Genomic DNA, 16,899 nt, shown 5'->3' on the forward strand with positions numbered 1-16,899 from the left:
AGTGAATGAGAAATAGCCACAAATTCTATTTGGCTTAACTTAGGAAAACATCCCTCCTGAGCTGTGGGCCTCAACACCCAAGATTTCTTGCAAATATTGTCCCTGGTAAGTAATAAGTTTACTATAAGTTCACACTTTTCATTAGGATATTTGCTGAGGTACAAATACAATACAAATTACCAGCCAGAGTCTGTCAAAACTACATTTACAACAGGTTAAAGAATATGGCTACTTGCCAGTTTAATTTTTTAATAGTGCTTCCCAAACTGGGTGATGTTTAAATAACTTTGCATCCAAAGGGAAGCCTAAAAATACAGTGATTCCTGCATATTTTAGAGTGGCTGTTTAATAAGAAAACACTATTTGGAAGTGATAGTGCAGAAGCTTGGGAAGGTGAAGTTCTGGTTACTGAGGACAAAGTTACATAATCCTCCCATACGATATTCCTGTTGGAGGTAAAACCTTCTTACTGTCCATCTTACTGTCCATTCTTCCCCCTGCTCTGAGACCTGAGGAAAACAACAAGTGCACACGCTGCATTGTGTAAACACAGCACACATGCATTTAATCCACAGAGTTCTCTCTCTCTCGTTCTCTATGCAGCTAGATCAATGGTCCCTAACGTGGTGCCCGCGGGTGCCATGACTGCCGCGGAGGCATCTTAATGCGCCCGCGTCCTGGCCCACGGGAGAGCACCCGCCGAAATGCCGGCGAATTTCAGCGGCATTTCGGCGGGGACACCTCTCGATGACGACGCTTGTCGCTGACATGTGATGTAATCGAGAGGCGTCGCCCCCGAATTTCGGCGGGGACGCCTCTCGCTGACGCTGCTTGCCGTCGACAAGTGACGTCATTGAGAGGCATCGCTCTCGAATTTCGGCGGGGACGCCTCTCGATGACGTCGCGTGTCGACGGCAAGTGGCGTCATCGAGGCGCCGCGAAATTCAGCAGCATTTCGGCGGGTGCTCTACCGCCGCAGTGGTCCTTCGGCTGGCACCCGCCAGCCAAAAAGGTTAGGGACCACTGAGCTAGAGTACCAGATGGAGCAGATGGCAAAGGCTTGTTGTCAAGTGATTTTCCATTAACCATTTGAGCACTGCATGCTCTTGGCAGGAGATGATGAAAGTGATGATAGTTGTGTGTGTGTGTGTCTATATATATATATATATATAATATATCAAAAAAGAACTAGATAAATTCATGGAGGGTAGGTCCATCAATGGCTATTAGCCAGGATGGGCAGGGATGGTGTCCCTAGACTCTGTTTGCCAGAAGCTGGGAATAGGCGACGGGATGGATCACTTGATGGTTACCTGTTCTGTTCATGCCCTCTGGGGCACCTGGCATTGGCCACTGTCTGATCAGGGTGAGTGCAAATCACTTAAAATAAATAAGAAAAGAATATTAAGGTTTTCTTATGGATTCAGATATTTAGATTGTGCACTCCTAGAGGTAGGGACTATATCTTCCTCTGTGTTTGGCTAACACCTAACACATTATGGGCAGTATCATAGTATAAATAATAGTACTTCAGAGAACAAAGGGCATCAGTGTTGGATCCAGATACTTCTATTAGTTGTTCCCCTTCCCCTAGCCTCTGTCTTTAGATTAGCAGCTCTTTGAGGAAGGGCCATCCCTTCTTGAATGTCTAGAAAGCAGCTAGTTCATCATGGGCCCTACCATATACAAATAATATTAGTCCTGCATGGGAGGACATAGGCTTTAATTCTAAACTGAGTTTCCCTCCAATGGACCCTTGCATCTGTGAAGAGCTGCAATGGGCCTCTGTGCCAGTGCAGGGGTCTGCCCATGTAGAGTTCATTGCAGGATTGGGACCACAGCGATCAAAAACTCTGTGAGGTCTTACAGTTTGCCTGGCTCTGCATGTGGCCAAGTTAGCGTTGTTTCGCTTAGTTTATGTCCAAAGTGGTGGTGGCTTGACCTTTTAAGCAGGCCTGTTGGGAATGGAGCTTTCTTGTTATGTCTCCCTCATTATTTTCAGTCTCTGCCTTTTTAATAAGAAAATGGCTCTTTTCCCTTGCAATAAAACGTCTTTAACATCCTGCATTTTTTAAAAATTGCATTTTTCACCATGCTTCTTTTGTTGGAGCTGCAGATATTGATAACATGTGACTGCAACTATTCAGAAAGAGAGAATGTTTATAACAAAGTAAGACCAGAAGAAATGGGAGTTCTAGTCCTAGTCTTGTCAGCAACTCACCTTATGACTGATGGGATAAATAATGCCTGAATAGTGTTTTATTATTTAATAATATTTAGACTTGAAGCTTTTCAGGGCAGAGACCTTGGATGACATCTTGGCCCCTTTGAAGTCGATGGGATTCTTTCCACTGACATCAAAGGGGCCAGGATTTCACCACTTCTATTCTCACATGTCTAAAATTCCTACCACACTGTTGGTGCTGTATCTACAATAATACTGAAAAATGCTTTGAGATCTTTTACCATTAGAGGCCTGATTCAAAACCCAGCTAAGTTGTGTGTCTGTCCATTAACTAATAAGGGCTTCTATGGTCCTCACCCAGCAAAGCATTTAAGCATGTGCTTAACAGTAAGTATGTGAGTAATTCCACTGAAGTCAATAGGATTTGTCCTTAAAGTTAAGTGACAGCTTTTCTGGATCACAGCCTTTTCCAATTCTAATATAACTTTTCTGAGAAGGGGTAACCAGAACTGCGTACAGTAGTCAAGGTGTGGGCGTAAAATAGATTTACCGGTATATAGTAGCATTATGATATTTTGTCTTATTTATTCCTTTCCTAATGGTTCCTAACATTCTGTTGCTTTTTTGAACGCCGCTGCACATTGAGCAAATGTTTTCAGAGAACTATCCACAATGACTCCAAGATCTCTTTCTTGAGTGGTAGCAGCTAATTTAGACCCCATCGTTTTATATGTATAGATGTTTATACTTTACACATATCAGTACTGAATTACATCTGCCATTTTGTTACTCAGTTTTGTGATATCCCTTTATAACTCTTTGCAGTCTGCTTTGGACTTAATTATCTTGAGTAACATTGTATCTTCTGCAAACTTTGCCACTTCACTGTTTACCCCCTTTTCCAGATCGTTTATGAATATATTGAACAGCACTGGTTCCAATACAGATCCTTAGGGAACCTCGCTATTTACCTCTTTCCATTGTGAAAACTGATAATTTATTCCTAACCTTCGTTTCCCATCACTGCTTGCTTTGCTTAAGGGTCTTTGGTGAGGGATCTTGTCAAAGGCTTTCTGGACGTTTAAGTACACTATATCCACGGGATCACCCTTGTCCACATGCTTGTTGACATCTTCAAAGAATTCCTATAGGTGAGGCATGATATCCCTTTATAAAAGCCGTGTTGACTCTTCCCCAGCATATTGTTTTCATCTATGTATTTGATCATTCTGTTCTTTACTGTAGTTTCAACCAATTAACCTGGTACTGAAGTTAGGCTTACTAGTATGTAATAGCCAGGATCGCCTCTGGAGTCTTTTTTAAAAAATGGTGTTACATTAGCCATCCTTCCAGTAGTGTGGTACAGAGGCTGATTTAAGCATAGGTTACATTCCACAGGGTGAAATGCTGGCTGTATTGAAGTCAATGACAAAACTCCTATTGACCCTTCAGTGGGTCCTAGATTTCATCCCATCTGTCTGCCTGTTTTAGAGTTTTATACTATTGCCCATCAGCGTAGCATCTTGTATGTAAAACTGAACGCAATAGTGAAGTCCCTGGTGGGCTTTGCAAAGTCTGAGCGCCCCTGCAATGTGCAACAGAAGCCAAAGTAACAGGAAAGGTGAAGTAGCTGCACTTCAACTTCCTACAATAAGTCAAGCTTTTATAGATGCTATTGGATTCTAATGGTGCACTAGCTGAAAGTTCCTACAAGTTGATTCAGAACTTAAGCTCAGGGATCAGAGCAGAGAATCATCTCCTGGTATTCTGTAAAGCACCAGTGTAAGTACTGAAGACAAAATGAAAACATCACAAAGTGCTTTAAAATATAATAAGTAAAAGGAAGTTTTAGGAATCCTGGGACTGAGGTGAGATTGATCTCCACATCCTAGGACTGCATTTGCTGAGGGACCGGAGCACCTCTGAAGACCTACAACCTTTCTATCCCCTTGAAGTCAATGACAGTTCAGACCTCTCAGCACTGGAAGCTCAAACCACAAGTGTATTAAAGTTTGATGGACTGGAGCTCAAATTTAAACTACCTAAAAGTATCTCTTTTTTTGGTTTATCACAGTGTCACTTTGTGCTGCAAAAGTGGCAGTGGAAGAATAGACAGTGACTCACTGCGTCTGCTGTAACCCAAACAACAGCTGAATTTGTTCCTTAGGTTTGGTTTTAGGCCTATTAATCCTGTTAAAATCCCTTTAAAGTAGGGAATGCTTACCAAACCCCTAGTAAATACCTCTTTCAATCTGGGAGTACCTGAAATGCATCTCTCTGCATCCTGCTTGCTGCATTGGTGAATATCTGCTTCACAGAGCTTCTTGTGAGCTTCACATTAGGAAGTTCAATGTGGCAACTAGCATTAAAAAAAATCCTTGCAGAATCTGATTTTAGGGAATTATTTCTTTGGCAATCTGTGAGCCTTTTGCATTTTTAAATGTCAGAAATAATAATGATCTTATATTTATAGAGCTCCTTTTGTACAAATGGATCCTAAAGCACTTTACAAGCTCTGCTAATTTAGACCAGCTATCTGCAGTCAAACTTCATTTATTTGGATGAGACTGGGGATGTGAGTCATTCAGATGTTCTGGGGTTTGGGGTAAATTGAGGCCTTTTCTTTTTTGAATGTGTTGGTACAAGCTAAGGTAAGTGATCTCTCAACTAAACACAGTTTGACAGTACGTATAGGAAATGCTTGACACCCCGCGAAAGCACAACTACTGAACAGTGAACAACAACAATACATAAGACTTAGGTACAGCGGTAAAGAATCCTGCTACAAGTTGAAATTACAGGGAGAATTTAAGTGGTTGGAATGTAATTACCCATTTACAATTTGGCCAGAACACTGGGGTTAACACCCCTATTCTTTCAAAAAGTACCCTGGGATTTTCGATAATGTTTTCTTCCGCAGCAAGATATATTTGGCTGGAAATGGACCAAAAAAAAAACTTGCTCTCAGCTGCAGCTTTACATGAGAAATCTTGATCAAGAGCAAATATTACATCTACTTTGTTTTTTTAAACAAGATGTATTCCAGTTGTGAAAATTTTCTCATGATTGTTTTCTATGAAAAAGAAAAAAATGCTTAAAAGAAACTGGCAAAGGAAAATGATTCTCCAATATTGTTTAAACAATTTTGGTTTTTGAGCTAAATACATAAAAGAATAAATAAAGAAAACATGCTTAAGGTTTTGCTTATTGTTACAGATACTACAGCTATCCAGTACACTGGAAAAAACCCAGAACCTCATCTAGTTTTCAGGTAAACAGTGCATGTTTGTAAGTGCTTCACCAAACTGTCCAGCAGACTGGAGTGGGCCTGAATGACTCAATAGCCTTCGGTGGAATAGTTTCTTTCAAATTTTTCATTCAATTTTTAAACACAACAGAAATCTTTAAATAATCTGGTTGTGAAACAGATCAACAAAAGCCAGGAAATTCTGAGTTAAACCTGACACCTCTGCACCATTATCCATGGTGTAAGCTAACTAAGGCGAGATTATTCACCTTCATTTTGTGGGTCACCGTCTGAACACCTGTGGCGTTTAATTTTGAAAACAAAATCCCTGCTTACCCCCTGGTCCCCCACTTTTTAAAGCCAAGCTCCCTCTGTGAGTCCCATTTGTATTTAGGATTCATTGGCCTTTGCTTCCCAGGTTACCCTCGGTGTCATAATGTAGAACCTGGAATTGGAGCAGAGGACTGGAAATCAGAGGGACTTTCCCATTTGTCACTTCCAAAGGGAAAAAAAAATCTTTCCTGAATTTATGTCTAAAAATAATCTCATTTTAAACTGTGAACTATATATAACATTTACTGCAGGCTTCCTGAAGAAGCGAGGAGAAGTTGGGGAGCTGGCCAGCACCAGCCGAGTGTGTGTGTGAAATATGAATTTGAACAGTCATTTTTTTTGACATGCATATAAGCTGCCGAGATGTCTTTGTTGCCTGAATTTGGCACAGCCATGCCTCTCCCTTCAGAACTTCGGATTCAATTTCTAGCTGAAAAATGCTGCTTTCCCCCCGTCCTTGGCGGGATATTCCCCCCCTTTCTCAGTAATACTTCTTTTTGAATCCAATGAAAAAACAGAACTGTTGTCACTGCATTGATCCTATCAGAGAAGTTAGGTCAGCTACTTTAAATTTAAAAAAAATAAATCATAAACCCATGGGCTGCTGGGTGCCAAACAGCTTTTAACAGAGAAAACAGCTGTAGGCTTTACCTTGTCCATGGAGAGTGCTCTCTCTTGCTGCTTAGCTTATTTAACAGCCAGGATTAATGTCACAGCTGGAACGTGTGTGTCAGCCATTAATTATTAATATAACCAGTTTTGTATTTCCCCTGAGCTGTCTACTGTAGCAAAATTAAACCTTCTGAGCATCCCCGTTGGCAATGAGATGCTGGTAAACAGTAAATCACCTTGCACAGAAAGGGCGACTTATCTCTCAAGCTAGGTTCTTATATGGCCAGGGGCGGCTCTAGCAATTTCGCTGCCCCAAGCAGGGCGGCATGCCGTGGGGGGCGCTCTGGCGGTCGCCGGTCCCGCGGCTCCAGTGGACCTCCCACAGATGTGCCTGTGGAGGGTCCGCTGGTCCTGCGGCTCCGGTGGACCTCCTGCAGGTGTGCCTGCGGATGCTCCACCGAAGCCACGGGATCAGCGGACCCTCCGCAGGCACGCCTGTGGGAGGTCCACCGGAGCCGCCTGCCGCCCTCCCGGTGACCGGCAGAGCACCCCCCGCGGCATGCCGCCCCAAGCACGCACTTGACGTGCTGGGGCCTGGAGCTGCCCCTGTAGATGGCAACCAAAATCATGATTTCAGTGATGGTCTTTCTTTCCCACAACCCCCATTCCCACCCTCACACCTCCCCATCCACTCAGCTGTCTTTCTCCTCCTAGCTGAGGGTCACTCTCTTAACGGCGACTTACACTCGTCTGAATCAGAGAGCCTGGATGATCCTGGTGCAAAGCTGTATGGTTTTGTCTCCCCTGCCCATCCCCTAACAGTTTAGAAATTGTCTGCTCTCCAGCTGGTCATGAGTGTCTGACTTGCATAACTGCTGTTATTTAACAGCAATTTTATTTCTCAATAATATCTCTTTAAATATGCAAATGTCTCTATTCCAGCCACCTTAATCCTGCTCTGATTGGCTCTGAGTATTAAAAGTTTCTTTCTCTCTTTTGGCAGTGACTCAGTGTGTACAACACCTTATAAATATGTGTGGTCTTTGTGCTATAGATATGCACCTGACTAGTAAAGTTTGTTCTGGAATCTCAATTTCCCCAGGATTTGGAGGCATGTGGATCTGAGCCCCTTTGAATCTTTCCTGCATTAATCAGTGTATATTGCGGCACTAGCCTTTAAGGCCAGAGAAGATAATCTGAGAGGCCAGTTACCCTGTTCCACGTCCAGGGAAGCAAATGTAGCAGTAATTGGGACAGAGGAAGATGGTCCCAGCGAGCAGTTAGTGTCTGGGCCCTTTAAGGATCTGATAGCAGGAGTCGGTCGAGTGGTTGGGACAAGGGTCCCCTCCCTCCCAGCCAGCACAAACAGGTGTTAGTGGTTATTAGACCCAGCTGGGGAAGTTCAAGAGACTGATTAATTGACCAGGTGGGTGACTCAAAAGGAGGCTCCAAGCTCAGTCAAGGAGCTGCCAGGAAGCTGTTGAGGGGAAAGCGCAGCCTGGACACACGCCCAAGGGGGAGGACTGTGCAACCCCCAGCATCCGAGGGGAGAGTTGACAGGCCCGGAGATGGCCAGGCCCCAAGGAGGAGGACTGTAAAACCATGAATCTTAACAGGGGAGCTCTTGTGGGAGAGCTGAATCAATGAGACCCCGAGAGGGAGGGAATAGCATTTTAACGGCTCTGGGTATAAAGTGAGGGCTTTGCTTTCTTTTTTTTTTTTAACTTCAGAGGGGAATTGAAGCAGGGTGCTTGCAGGACCATGCCGGGCCACAAGGGAGCACCCTGGGACAGCACCTGTCTATGCAACGTACAGCGATCAAATCCTCAAACACGGGGGTAAGTACAGGGTAAGACTCAGAGGCGACGTGATTAGAGTGTATAAGTATCTTTTTGGGGAGATAATACTGGTGCTGAAGGGCTCTTTAATCTAGCAGAGGAAGGCAGAACAAGAGTTAATGGCAGGAAGCTAAAATCAGACTGGTTCAAATTAGAAACTGAATGTTAACCACTTGGCAAAACTACCAAGGGCAGTGCAGAGGGGGTGGGGGGGTCTCCATCTCTTGATGTTTCTAACCACGACTGGATGCCTTTCTGGAGATCTGCTGTAGCCAAACACAAACTGTGCTTTAGTCCAGCACAAGTTATTGGGCTTGACACAGAGGCAAGGGGGTGAAAAGTAATGGCCTGTGATATACATGAGGCCAGGCTAGATGATCTAATGAAGTCTTTTCTGGCTTTAAACTCTGTGAGTCTCTGAATTTACAGCCCTAGGGATGCTCAGCTCCACTGGTGTGATTAGGCCTTGACATGTGTGCAGCTCAGATGGTTCGGCTTGAGTAGGTTTTGCAGGACTCTCTCCCCTAATTTAGGAGACGGGACTGGAACCTCATGGCTTGGGATATGCAGCTCCAGGCTGACCAACATGAGATAGTGTCCTGTAGGGAGCTGTAACACGGTACTGGCCCTTTAAGGCCAGAGAAGGTAGTTACTCTGTTCCATCCAGCCAGGGAAAGTAGAGGAAGGCCTTGACTCAGTCATCTGGAGAAAGGAAATTGGTTCCTGGGAGAAGACAGGTGTAGGAAAACCCAGACCACTGTTCCTTTAAGGGCCTGAGCCCAGGAGCCAGGACAGGGCTCCCCTCTCTCCCAGCTGGCCCAGACGGGTTTGGGGTAATTAGACCCACCTGGTAAAGGTCAAGTGGTCAGGTGGCTGGCGGGTAGGTTACTCAAAAGAAGGCTCCAAGCCCAATCAGAGAGAATGAACTATTAAAGCCAGGGTGGGAGAGGAAATCAACCAGGAGAAGAGAGCTGTGCGACCCCATAAACTGGAAGGGTGAGTTATAGGCCAGGGAGCCAGAGTTTAAAGCCACAGTCCCTACAAGAAGGGCTGTGCAAATCTCTGTGCGTAAGGAGAGAAGAGTAGGCTGGGGAGCATAGCTGCCAACTTACTCAGATCCCGGGGGGTGCTCAACCCCCGTTCCGCCCCAGGTCCCATCCCCACTTCACCACTTCCTCCAAGCCCCCACTGTCACCCCCACCCTGCCTCTTCCTGCCCCAGGCCCTGCCCCCACTCATATCCTGCCTCTTCTTGCCCCCACTCCTCCCCCTCCCCCACAGTGCCTCCTACATGCTGCTGAACAGCTGATCCATGGTGGGCAGGAGGCGCTGGGAGGGAGGGGGAGGTGCTGATCTGCGGGGTGGCCTGTGGGTGCTCCAGCCCCAGAGCACCCACAGAGTTGGTGCCTATGCTGGGGAGGCTGGTACTTAAAGGGCAGTCCCTAAGAGGCGGGCTGTGAAACCCTGAACTTTGGGGGTAGGAATGGGGGCTCTTTTGGGAGCTGGATGGTGCTTAATAAATTAGATCCCAGGAGAGGGGGAATAATCACTTTAAAGACCTTTTGCTGTGACTAAATTACTTCTGGGACCTTGGAGGGAAACTGAGGCAAGATGTCTCAAGGGCCATTCCAGGCCACAAGCAGGCTCCCGGGGATTGCACTTGTCTACAAGGAGAGTCTTGCTTTGGCTGGGAGATGGCCCAGATGATCTAAGAGGCCTCTCTTTACACAAGCCTTGATAATTCCAGAGCGGGGAGGCACAAATGGAAGCTGGGAGGATGCACTCTGCAGCCTCCGCTGTATGACTGCCCTAAGAACCTAGACACCCTGGCTGGATGCTATTCCGCATGGAAGCCATTGAGTCTATATTCTCCAAATGGCCTGCAGATTGCCCTCAACATCCAGACTAGGAGCACCCTGTGCCTTTTACCCTCTTACGCCTTGCCGGGCTAGGTGGAGCACTGTGATGGGGTCTGCAAGCACCACACTGGGGTTGTGAGCTGCTGTGGGCTCAGTCAGCTCCACCCTGCTGCACTGTCTGAGGTGTCGGGCCTGGAGAGAGAGGGGGCTTCAAAGGGGGGGGGCCCTGCTCGCTTGGGAGCTGACTCTGAGGGATGGCAGACTTCCAGCTCTCGCTCTGAGAGAGAGGCCTAGCGGGGCCAGGAACTGCGTGAGAGATGCTGCCTGCCAGACCTCCCCAGGGGAAGGTGGGCCTGGGTAGCACTGCTGCAACAGCCAAATCAAAACCTTTCCCCTTGTGCACCTGACCACAGCACGCAGCAGGGGGTGGCTCTGAGCCCAGGCCAGATCCCGTCACAAGCGCTCGGTGCCTTTCGCCCCCCTGCCAGGCAAGGAGAGGCACTTGGCATGCAGATAAAACCAGACTTTCCTTCATAGGCCCCCCGGATTTGTGGCTTGGCAGCTCTCACTTCCCAAGGACTTCGTGGCTTGTCTGGAGACCCTGTGAGGGGTCTGAATCCATCCTGGAGGGCTCAGGTCAGTCATCTCTCTAGCACATCAGGTGGCTTTTCAGACTGGTTTATGGAGGCCCCTGCAGGCAGGTGTGGGGGGAGCTCGCCCTGCTGTGCGGCTTGTTCTTTAGGCCCATTTACTGGGACTCTCCCCAGCTGCTCAGGAAGATCTCAGAAAACATCCTTCCCAGGCATTAGCATGTCGCGAACCGCCCGTTTAGGTGCCTGGGCCAAAGACACCTGCATAGGCTCCTGGCTCGGCTTGTTTTGTGGCCAGCTCAGCCGCGGTATGGCGGGAAGGAGGGGATGGGTGGCTAGGCCGCTTTCTTCAGCACGTTCACCTAGTATCTGTCAAAGTGCTGAACTCCTCTGTCGATGCCCTGCTGGGCAGCAGCAGGGCAAAGTTCCCCAGCTCGCCCTTGGCTAATGCTTCTCATCTGTCATTGGGGTCGGGTGGGGAGGCAGTTCACTCTCCAGGTCCCGTTCGGTCCATAGCCTGGACTCCAAGCCTGCCCTGGAGCACGGCAGTGAGGGCTGGTGGGGGTCATCTGTGGGAGGTCTCCATGGGGGAGGCTGAGAGGTTACATGACTATAGTGGACGCTCTAGCATTCAGGTTTTTCCTGTAAGGGCAGAATTCACCCTAGATGTGCTGGGCATGCACAAGTCCCTCCGGTGGGACTGCAGAGAGGGCCTCTACGCGTTGTGTGTTTCGGAAGGGTCTTCTCCCCAGCTCTTAACAGGCTGTTGCAGAAGGGGCCAGTGCAGGCAGCCTGGGTTGTGGGGTTGCCAGTAAAGGACCCTTTGGCTCCAAATCCAGACACTGATGGCAGTGGCAGCAGTTATCCCGTCCCATCCCACAAAACATCAGATTGGGGGCTGTGTGGTTCCTAATTGACTAGGGCTGTGTGGGACCGGGGTGAATTTCATCATCAGTGTAAACAGGGAGTGTGATAGGTTCCAGTTCATAGTTGATTGTTTGTGGTGGTCTAGGATGGGAGGAGGGGGTTGGAACGGATTAATAACAAATAAAACTCAAGACAGAAACAAGCAATTAAAAAAAAGTTCCTTGACATCTGTGATTCTCAATGAACAAAAATCCCTAAAGGTCCAGGATTAAAAAGAGTTTTCTTGAAGCCCAGAGTTAGCAAACGGAGCATCTGTGATCTTCCTTTCCCTGAGAATTCAGCCTTCCTGCTTTCTCTCTTTGCAGTCTCTGTACCCAAGAGTTTTCTGTGGGTGTTCACTAGACACTGCCAGCAGGAGGAGGGTTAAGTGAGTGGGAAGGGGGTGGAGAGGGAATCCCAGCTTGGAACTTGAGACTTTCCAGCTGAGAAGGAAAGATTCAGAGATGCAGACGTAATCATACAACACTGCAATCAACTCCTGTGTCAAAAGAAGTCAGGAAAAGCACATAAATAACTCCACAGCCACATTTAATATAGTGCAGGACATATATCAATAATGCCACCACTTCCTCCAGGGTAAGTATAGAAAAGCTTCATGTCAAAAACGCTTGCAAATGGTTTGAATACTTTGAACTGGTTCGGTGTGGACTTCAGAAATTGAGGTAGCTTTAAATTCAAGCTTTTCTGGTACCAGCTCAACTAGAAACTCTCTAGCTTAATGCAAGTTTCAGGCTTGCTTGCAAATAATCTCCAGAACTAAACTCTGATGTGGATGATGTGGAAGGAAGACAAAGTGTAATCTATATTGTTTCCTGCCGTAAATTCAAAACTCCAAATGGAGTGCCAAGAAATTGAAAAGCACACTCATTTAGTAGGAATGCAAATCTGTCTGTGATCTTTTATCTGCAAATGTAAGGGCACTTAATGAATTTACTCCTCGCTGCAGTCAGTTGGATTGGCTCTGGGTACCTTCCTGCTTCAGTGTAATGCGCAGCACAGCATCAGGTAATCCACATGTTAGGATGGTCTCTCCTGAAGCTGTCACTTTAATGCTCTCAAGTGTCTACAGAAAGTCTGGCGTAAGCAATAAATTTTGCTCTGCTTCATGTATAATGTACGATAGCTTCTGTGATCACTGAGGCGGATGTGTGGTCAGTCCATTTGTCTGAATGATCCATAGGGGTTTTGTTGATGTAGGCAGAATAAAATGGCTGGAAGGAGAGGAGGGATGATTCGAACTAGATTCTCAGCAGGACACTCTCTCCCTTACTTGGATGATGATGTTAGGAACAGTGATTTATTGCGTTCTGATTAATACCAGTCTGTATAGAATGGCTTTTGGTCAGTATGTTTCAGTTCAGAAACAGTTTCATGCCGAGGTATTTGTGTGTGTGTTTTTGTGAAATGTCTGTTTTCCATTATTAAACTGGGAGACAAACTAAGATGACTGTCACATTTTCCTAATATAATTTTCTCTCAAACCTTGAAAACCATTAATTTCAGCTGTGTGTCCTGATGATCCAGCTGTCAAAAAGCCACATGCTTGGAGGTGGGTTTGCAAGCCCAGTGTTTCCCTGGGTCAGGTCCTCACTGAAGGAAAGGATGGATGCCCAAATGGAAACATGGAAAGAGGGAAGGGTTGGAAAAGAAGGATGCACAATGTGGGAGGGGAAGAGAGAAGTTCTGATGCTGAGTCTCAGATGATGTAACTCAGGTGGCGGATGGGGATTTTCCGCCCATTTCCAATCCCAAGACATCATCCCTCTTGTCCTTCTGTTTCCTGCACTGATTGTTCTTGGCTATAAATGCTTGTCAGTTGCAGCTGTCTGGATCTGGGCTTGTTATTGATGTGAAGCAGCAATTGCTTACACCTTAGGACTAGTGCCCAGGGATCCTGGGAACCCATCTGAATTAGCCTGGGGTCTGCGCTCATTAATGAAACCAACAGTTAGCCCAGGTTGTGGGTCTGAAACCTTGAGCTGATTTGGCCTAGGTTTACCTACCCCGCAGGCCCTTTCCTTTCCACAGTAGCAGACTACTGCTCCCTTATCAATGAAGTCTTCCACAACCCTGTATCCAACATGCCCATCGCTGTTGTCTGGGTACCAATATTCTGTAGGGCCTTGGCCTGCAACCCTACCGTCTTCCCACTCTGATCTGCTCTCCTCTGTAGGGATTTTCTATGGCTGCTCCCCTTTGTGATGAGACTTCTGGGGAGCCCTCTGGTGTGACCATCCCCATCCCCCTGATCCAGGAAAGTCTTCAAGTGGCAGGAAGCACCTGGTCCCTTTGCCTCAGCTGCGACAGGAGTAGCGGTATGCAGCTTCCTGTACCGAGCCAGGCCCAGAGACCCTCTGAGGTTCCCTGCAGCGTTGCTGGGAAAACTCAGACCTACCATAGCTACACATTCTGAGCTTTGTGCTGTAGCTGGGGAATCCCTTGGCTGTTGAGATGTTCCTGGGGAAAGCCTTGACGTGCGCTTAATGAAGCGTCTCTGCACTAGGCCCAGTTCAGGTGTCTGATAGCAGAACTGTCATCTCCTGGATGTTGTCCTGGTTCCCGGGAAGAGTTATCCCTCCAGGCAGCAGCCCTCCACCCCCAAGGATTCTCTGTAGGGGGGAAAGGCCAGCTAGTACCCACTGAAAGTCACAGGAGAGTCAGGTTGGAATTGTGGCAGTGGAGGCTGGTGAATTGGGGTTATAGGCTGGCACAGATGCCAGCCCCAAGAAAACTTCCATGGAAAAGGCCAGGATCCCAGTCCAGGGTGATAAACACAACCCTGTAATAAAGGAAACAAATCTGTCTTTCCGCCTTGCTCTGGAAGTGTGTGGTCTTCTGCTGAGCAGGCCAGACAGATCTTCAGCTCGGATGACCTGATGCTGCAGCAGCAGGGTGATGGGTAGTCCTCAGTGCGCAGCATCCTCTTGCAGTGTATGGCCGGTAAATCCAGTCCCATGTAGAAATACGCAGTCTTCTCATTTGTGCCCAGGTGTGTTTTTTAGCCTAGTAGAATTTGCCACAGATAAGATTAGTTTGGGAAGAAAAAACCTCCCTGTCATTTTGCGTGGTTGGGTGGCTGCCTGTCCAGAGCTAGTCTGAGCTCTGGTCTTCATGCTTTGAGAGCACTCATGGCTCCATTACCACTAGGGTGGCCACCTTTTCAAAAGGCAAAGCGGGACACATGCAGGAGCCCCGTCCCCTCTGTGGCCCCACCCCACCCCTGCCCCTCCTCTCCTCCTGAGGCCCCACCTTCTGCTGCTCTTCTCCCCCCGAGGCCCCTCCCTCTGGCCAGGCTGGAAGCCGGAGCCGGCCTGTGGTAAGAGCCGCCCAGGTTGCTGCAGGGAGTCCTGGACCCTCCACCTTACGGAGGCTCTTATGGAGTTCACTACCATGGCCTGGCTTGGGCGGGGAGCCGCAGGGGGAAGAGGAGGAGCAGGGGTGCGGCCTCGTGGTGAGGGGGGGGTATAAGCCCACCTCAGCCCCCCCTGCGCCTTGGGCAGGCATGGAGCAGCACCAAAGGGAATCCGGGACAAATGCTGTCCCAGAGTCATTCAGCCTGGGACCAGGACTTGAACTCTGCGTTTCAGGACTGTCCCGCCCACTTTGGGCTGGTGGTCACCTTAGTTCAAATTCTGCCAGTGCACTGGAGTTTTGCTATAGATCGGCCTATTGAATAGTCTCTGTTCCGTTTACCACGTGTTTTCAGCCTGTGACCCTCCCACCCCCCTTCGGTGTTGTAAATTCAGCTGTTTTCATTCTTGGGGGTGGGGAGGGGAGGTGGCAGAAGACCTAGTACTGGGTCATTTCTTCACAGTAGCAGTGCTTGAATCGAGGCCTGTGGTGACTCACTGACACCTTGTTCTCCCTGAGGTTGTGTGGGGGAGGGTAAATTAGAGATGGGGAGGAAAAATAAACAAAGGTTTCCTTGTATTTATTGCTGGTGTAACAGTACCCCCCAGAGACACCAGCTGAGAGCCGGGGCCCATTGGGCTAGTTGCTGCACAGACGCAGGGAGAGACAGTCCCTGCCCTGAATAATTTATAATCTAAATCGACAAGACAAAGGGAATATTACCCCCATTTTACAGATGGGGAGCTGAGGCACAGAGCGATTAAGTGATCTACGCTAGGGAGTCTGGTGGAGCCAAGAATTGAACCCAGGTGTCCTGAGACCCAGTCCAGTGCCTTAATCACAATCCCTTCGTTTCTCTCGTTTCAGCATCAGAATCACAAATGGAGAAGCCCTTTTAGGTCTCATCTAGTCCATCCTCCCGTGAGTGCAGGATTGTTCCCCGCTGTACATGTTGATAGTGGTTTTGACTGGATTCGTTTTTAATGTTCCCAGGAATGAGTCGTCTTCTACTGTTGTAGCCTAGTTGAGCTCAGTTTCAGGAAAACTAGGCAGCTGAAATTCCCTTTCTCAGCCTCATCCCATGATCCCTAGTTATACCCACCTGAAATCCATCATAATCCATCGTGCTGGAGTTTACTGGTGCCATGATTTTTCATTTAAACTAACTGCTGAACAAACTTACCTAAATGGACAAGTGCAGTGGGCTGGGACTCAGGAAATGTGACTTCTATTCTGGGGTCTTCCACTGGCCTGCTGGGTGACTTTGGGCAAGTCACATCACTGCTCTGTGCCTCTGTTTCCCCCTATGTAAAATGAAGATAATGATTCTTATTCTTTTTTTAAAGTACTTTGAGATCTACACTGAAAAACATTCTAAGATCTAGGTATTATATTCTTCTTGTCCCTGAGTGCCATTTTTGTCCTCCTTTAAACCTTCATCTATGAATGCTTCTAAAAATTCCTGCGCTCACTGGTTTTGTTCCTGAACTGAAATGTTGGAAAGGCCATTAACTGGGGACAAGATTTTGTGCTTAGCCTGATCGTGTGTCTGTTTAGGAGCATGGTGCAAACCGACAACAATTCTCAGCCAGGAAGCTGCAGCCTCATTGTACAGAGATTAAATTTGATTGTTGCTCCTGGCTGCAAGGAACCCTCTGGAGAGAAATTCTCTAACTGTAGATCAGGGATTCTTCAGTAAGTGGGATACATGGGTTGGCGTATGTGGGGAGCGGGGAGAAGGAACTAGCAACAAACAGAACAATTATTCATCCAAATTGGAACCACACCGACTTATTTTGTATAAATCCTCTGTCACCAGGCCCAGTTTCAGATGTAGGTTGCCTCTTTGAAGTTTAAATTTAAGGGAGCTGTGATGGATGGACCAAAGCTGGTTTCTCTTCACTGCCATCTTGGCAGAGACACTAGGGAGTGGCCAGAGCTAAAAGGATGAGCTTGTG

The 16,899-nt window shown here is 47.4% G+C and overlaps 1 long non-coding RNA gene across 2 annotated transcripts in view; it reads left to right on the forward strand.

Moving 5' to 3' along the window:
• Window positions 1–3,309: 3,309 nt before the first annotated feature.
• Window positions 3,310–16,899, forward strand: part of LOC120384686 — a 203,556-nt gene continuing 189,966 nt past the window's right edge. The window contains exons 1-4 of one of the 2 annotated variants that reach the window (XR_005589022.1): window positions 3,310–3,336; window positions 5,402–5,456; window positions 8,108–8,215; window positions 10,611–10,709. This is a non-coding gene — a long non-coding RNA (uncharacterized LOC120384686). Of the gene's footprint in view, window positions 3,337–5,401; window positions 5,457–7,868; window positions 8,216–10,610; window positions 10,710–16,899 lie in introns of those variants that run through there. The other variant, XR_005589023.1, reaches the window with a different exon arrangement.

The sequence above is a fragment of the Mauremys reevesii genome, linkage group 16 (genome assembly GCF_016161935.1).
Source record: "Mauremys reevesii isolate NIE-2019 linkage group 16, ASM1616193v1, whole genome shotgun sequence".
NCBI lineage: Eukaryota > Metazoa > Chordata > Testudines > Geoemydidae > Mauremys > Mauremys reevesii.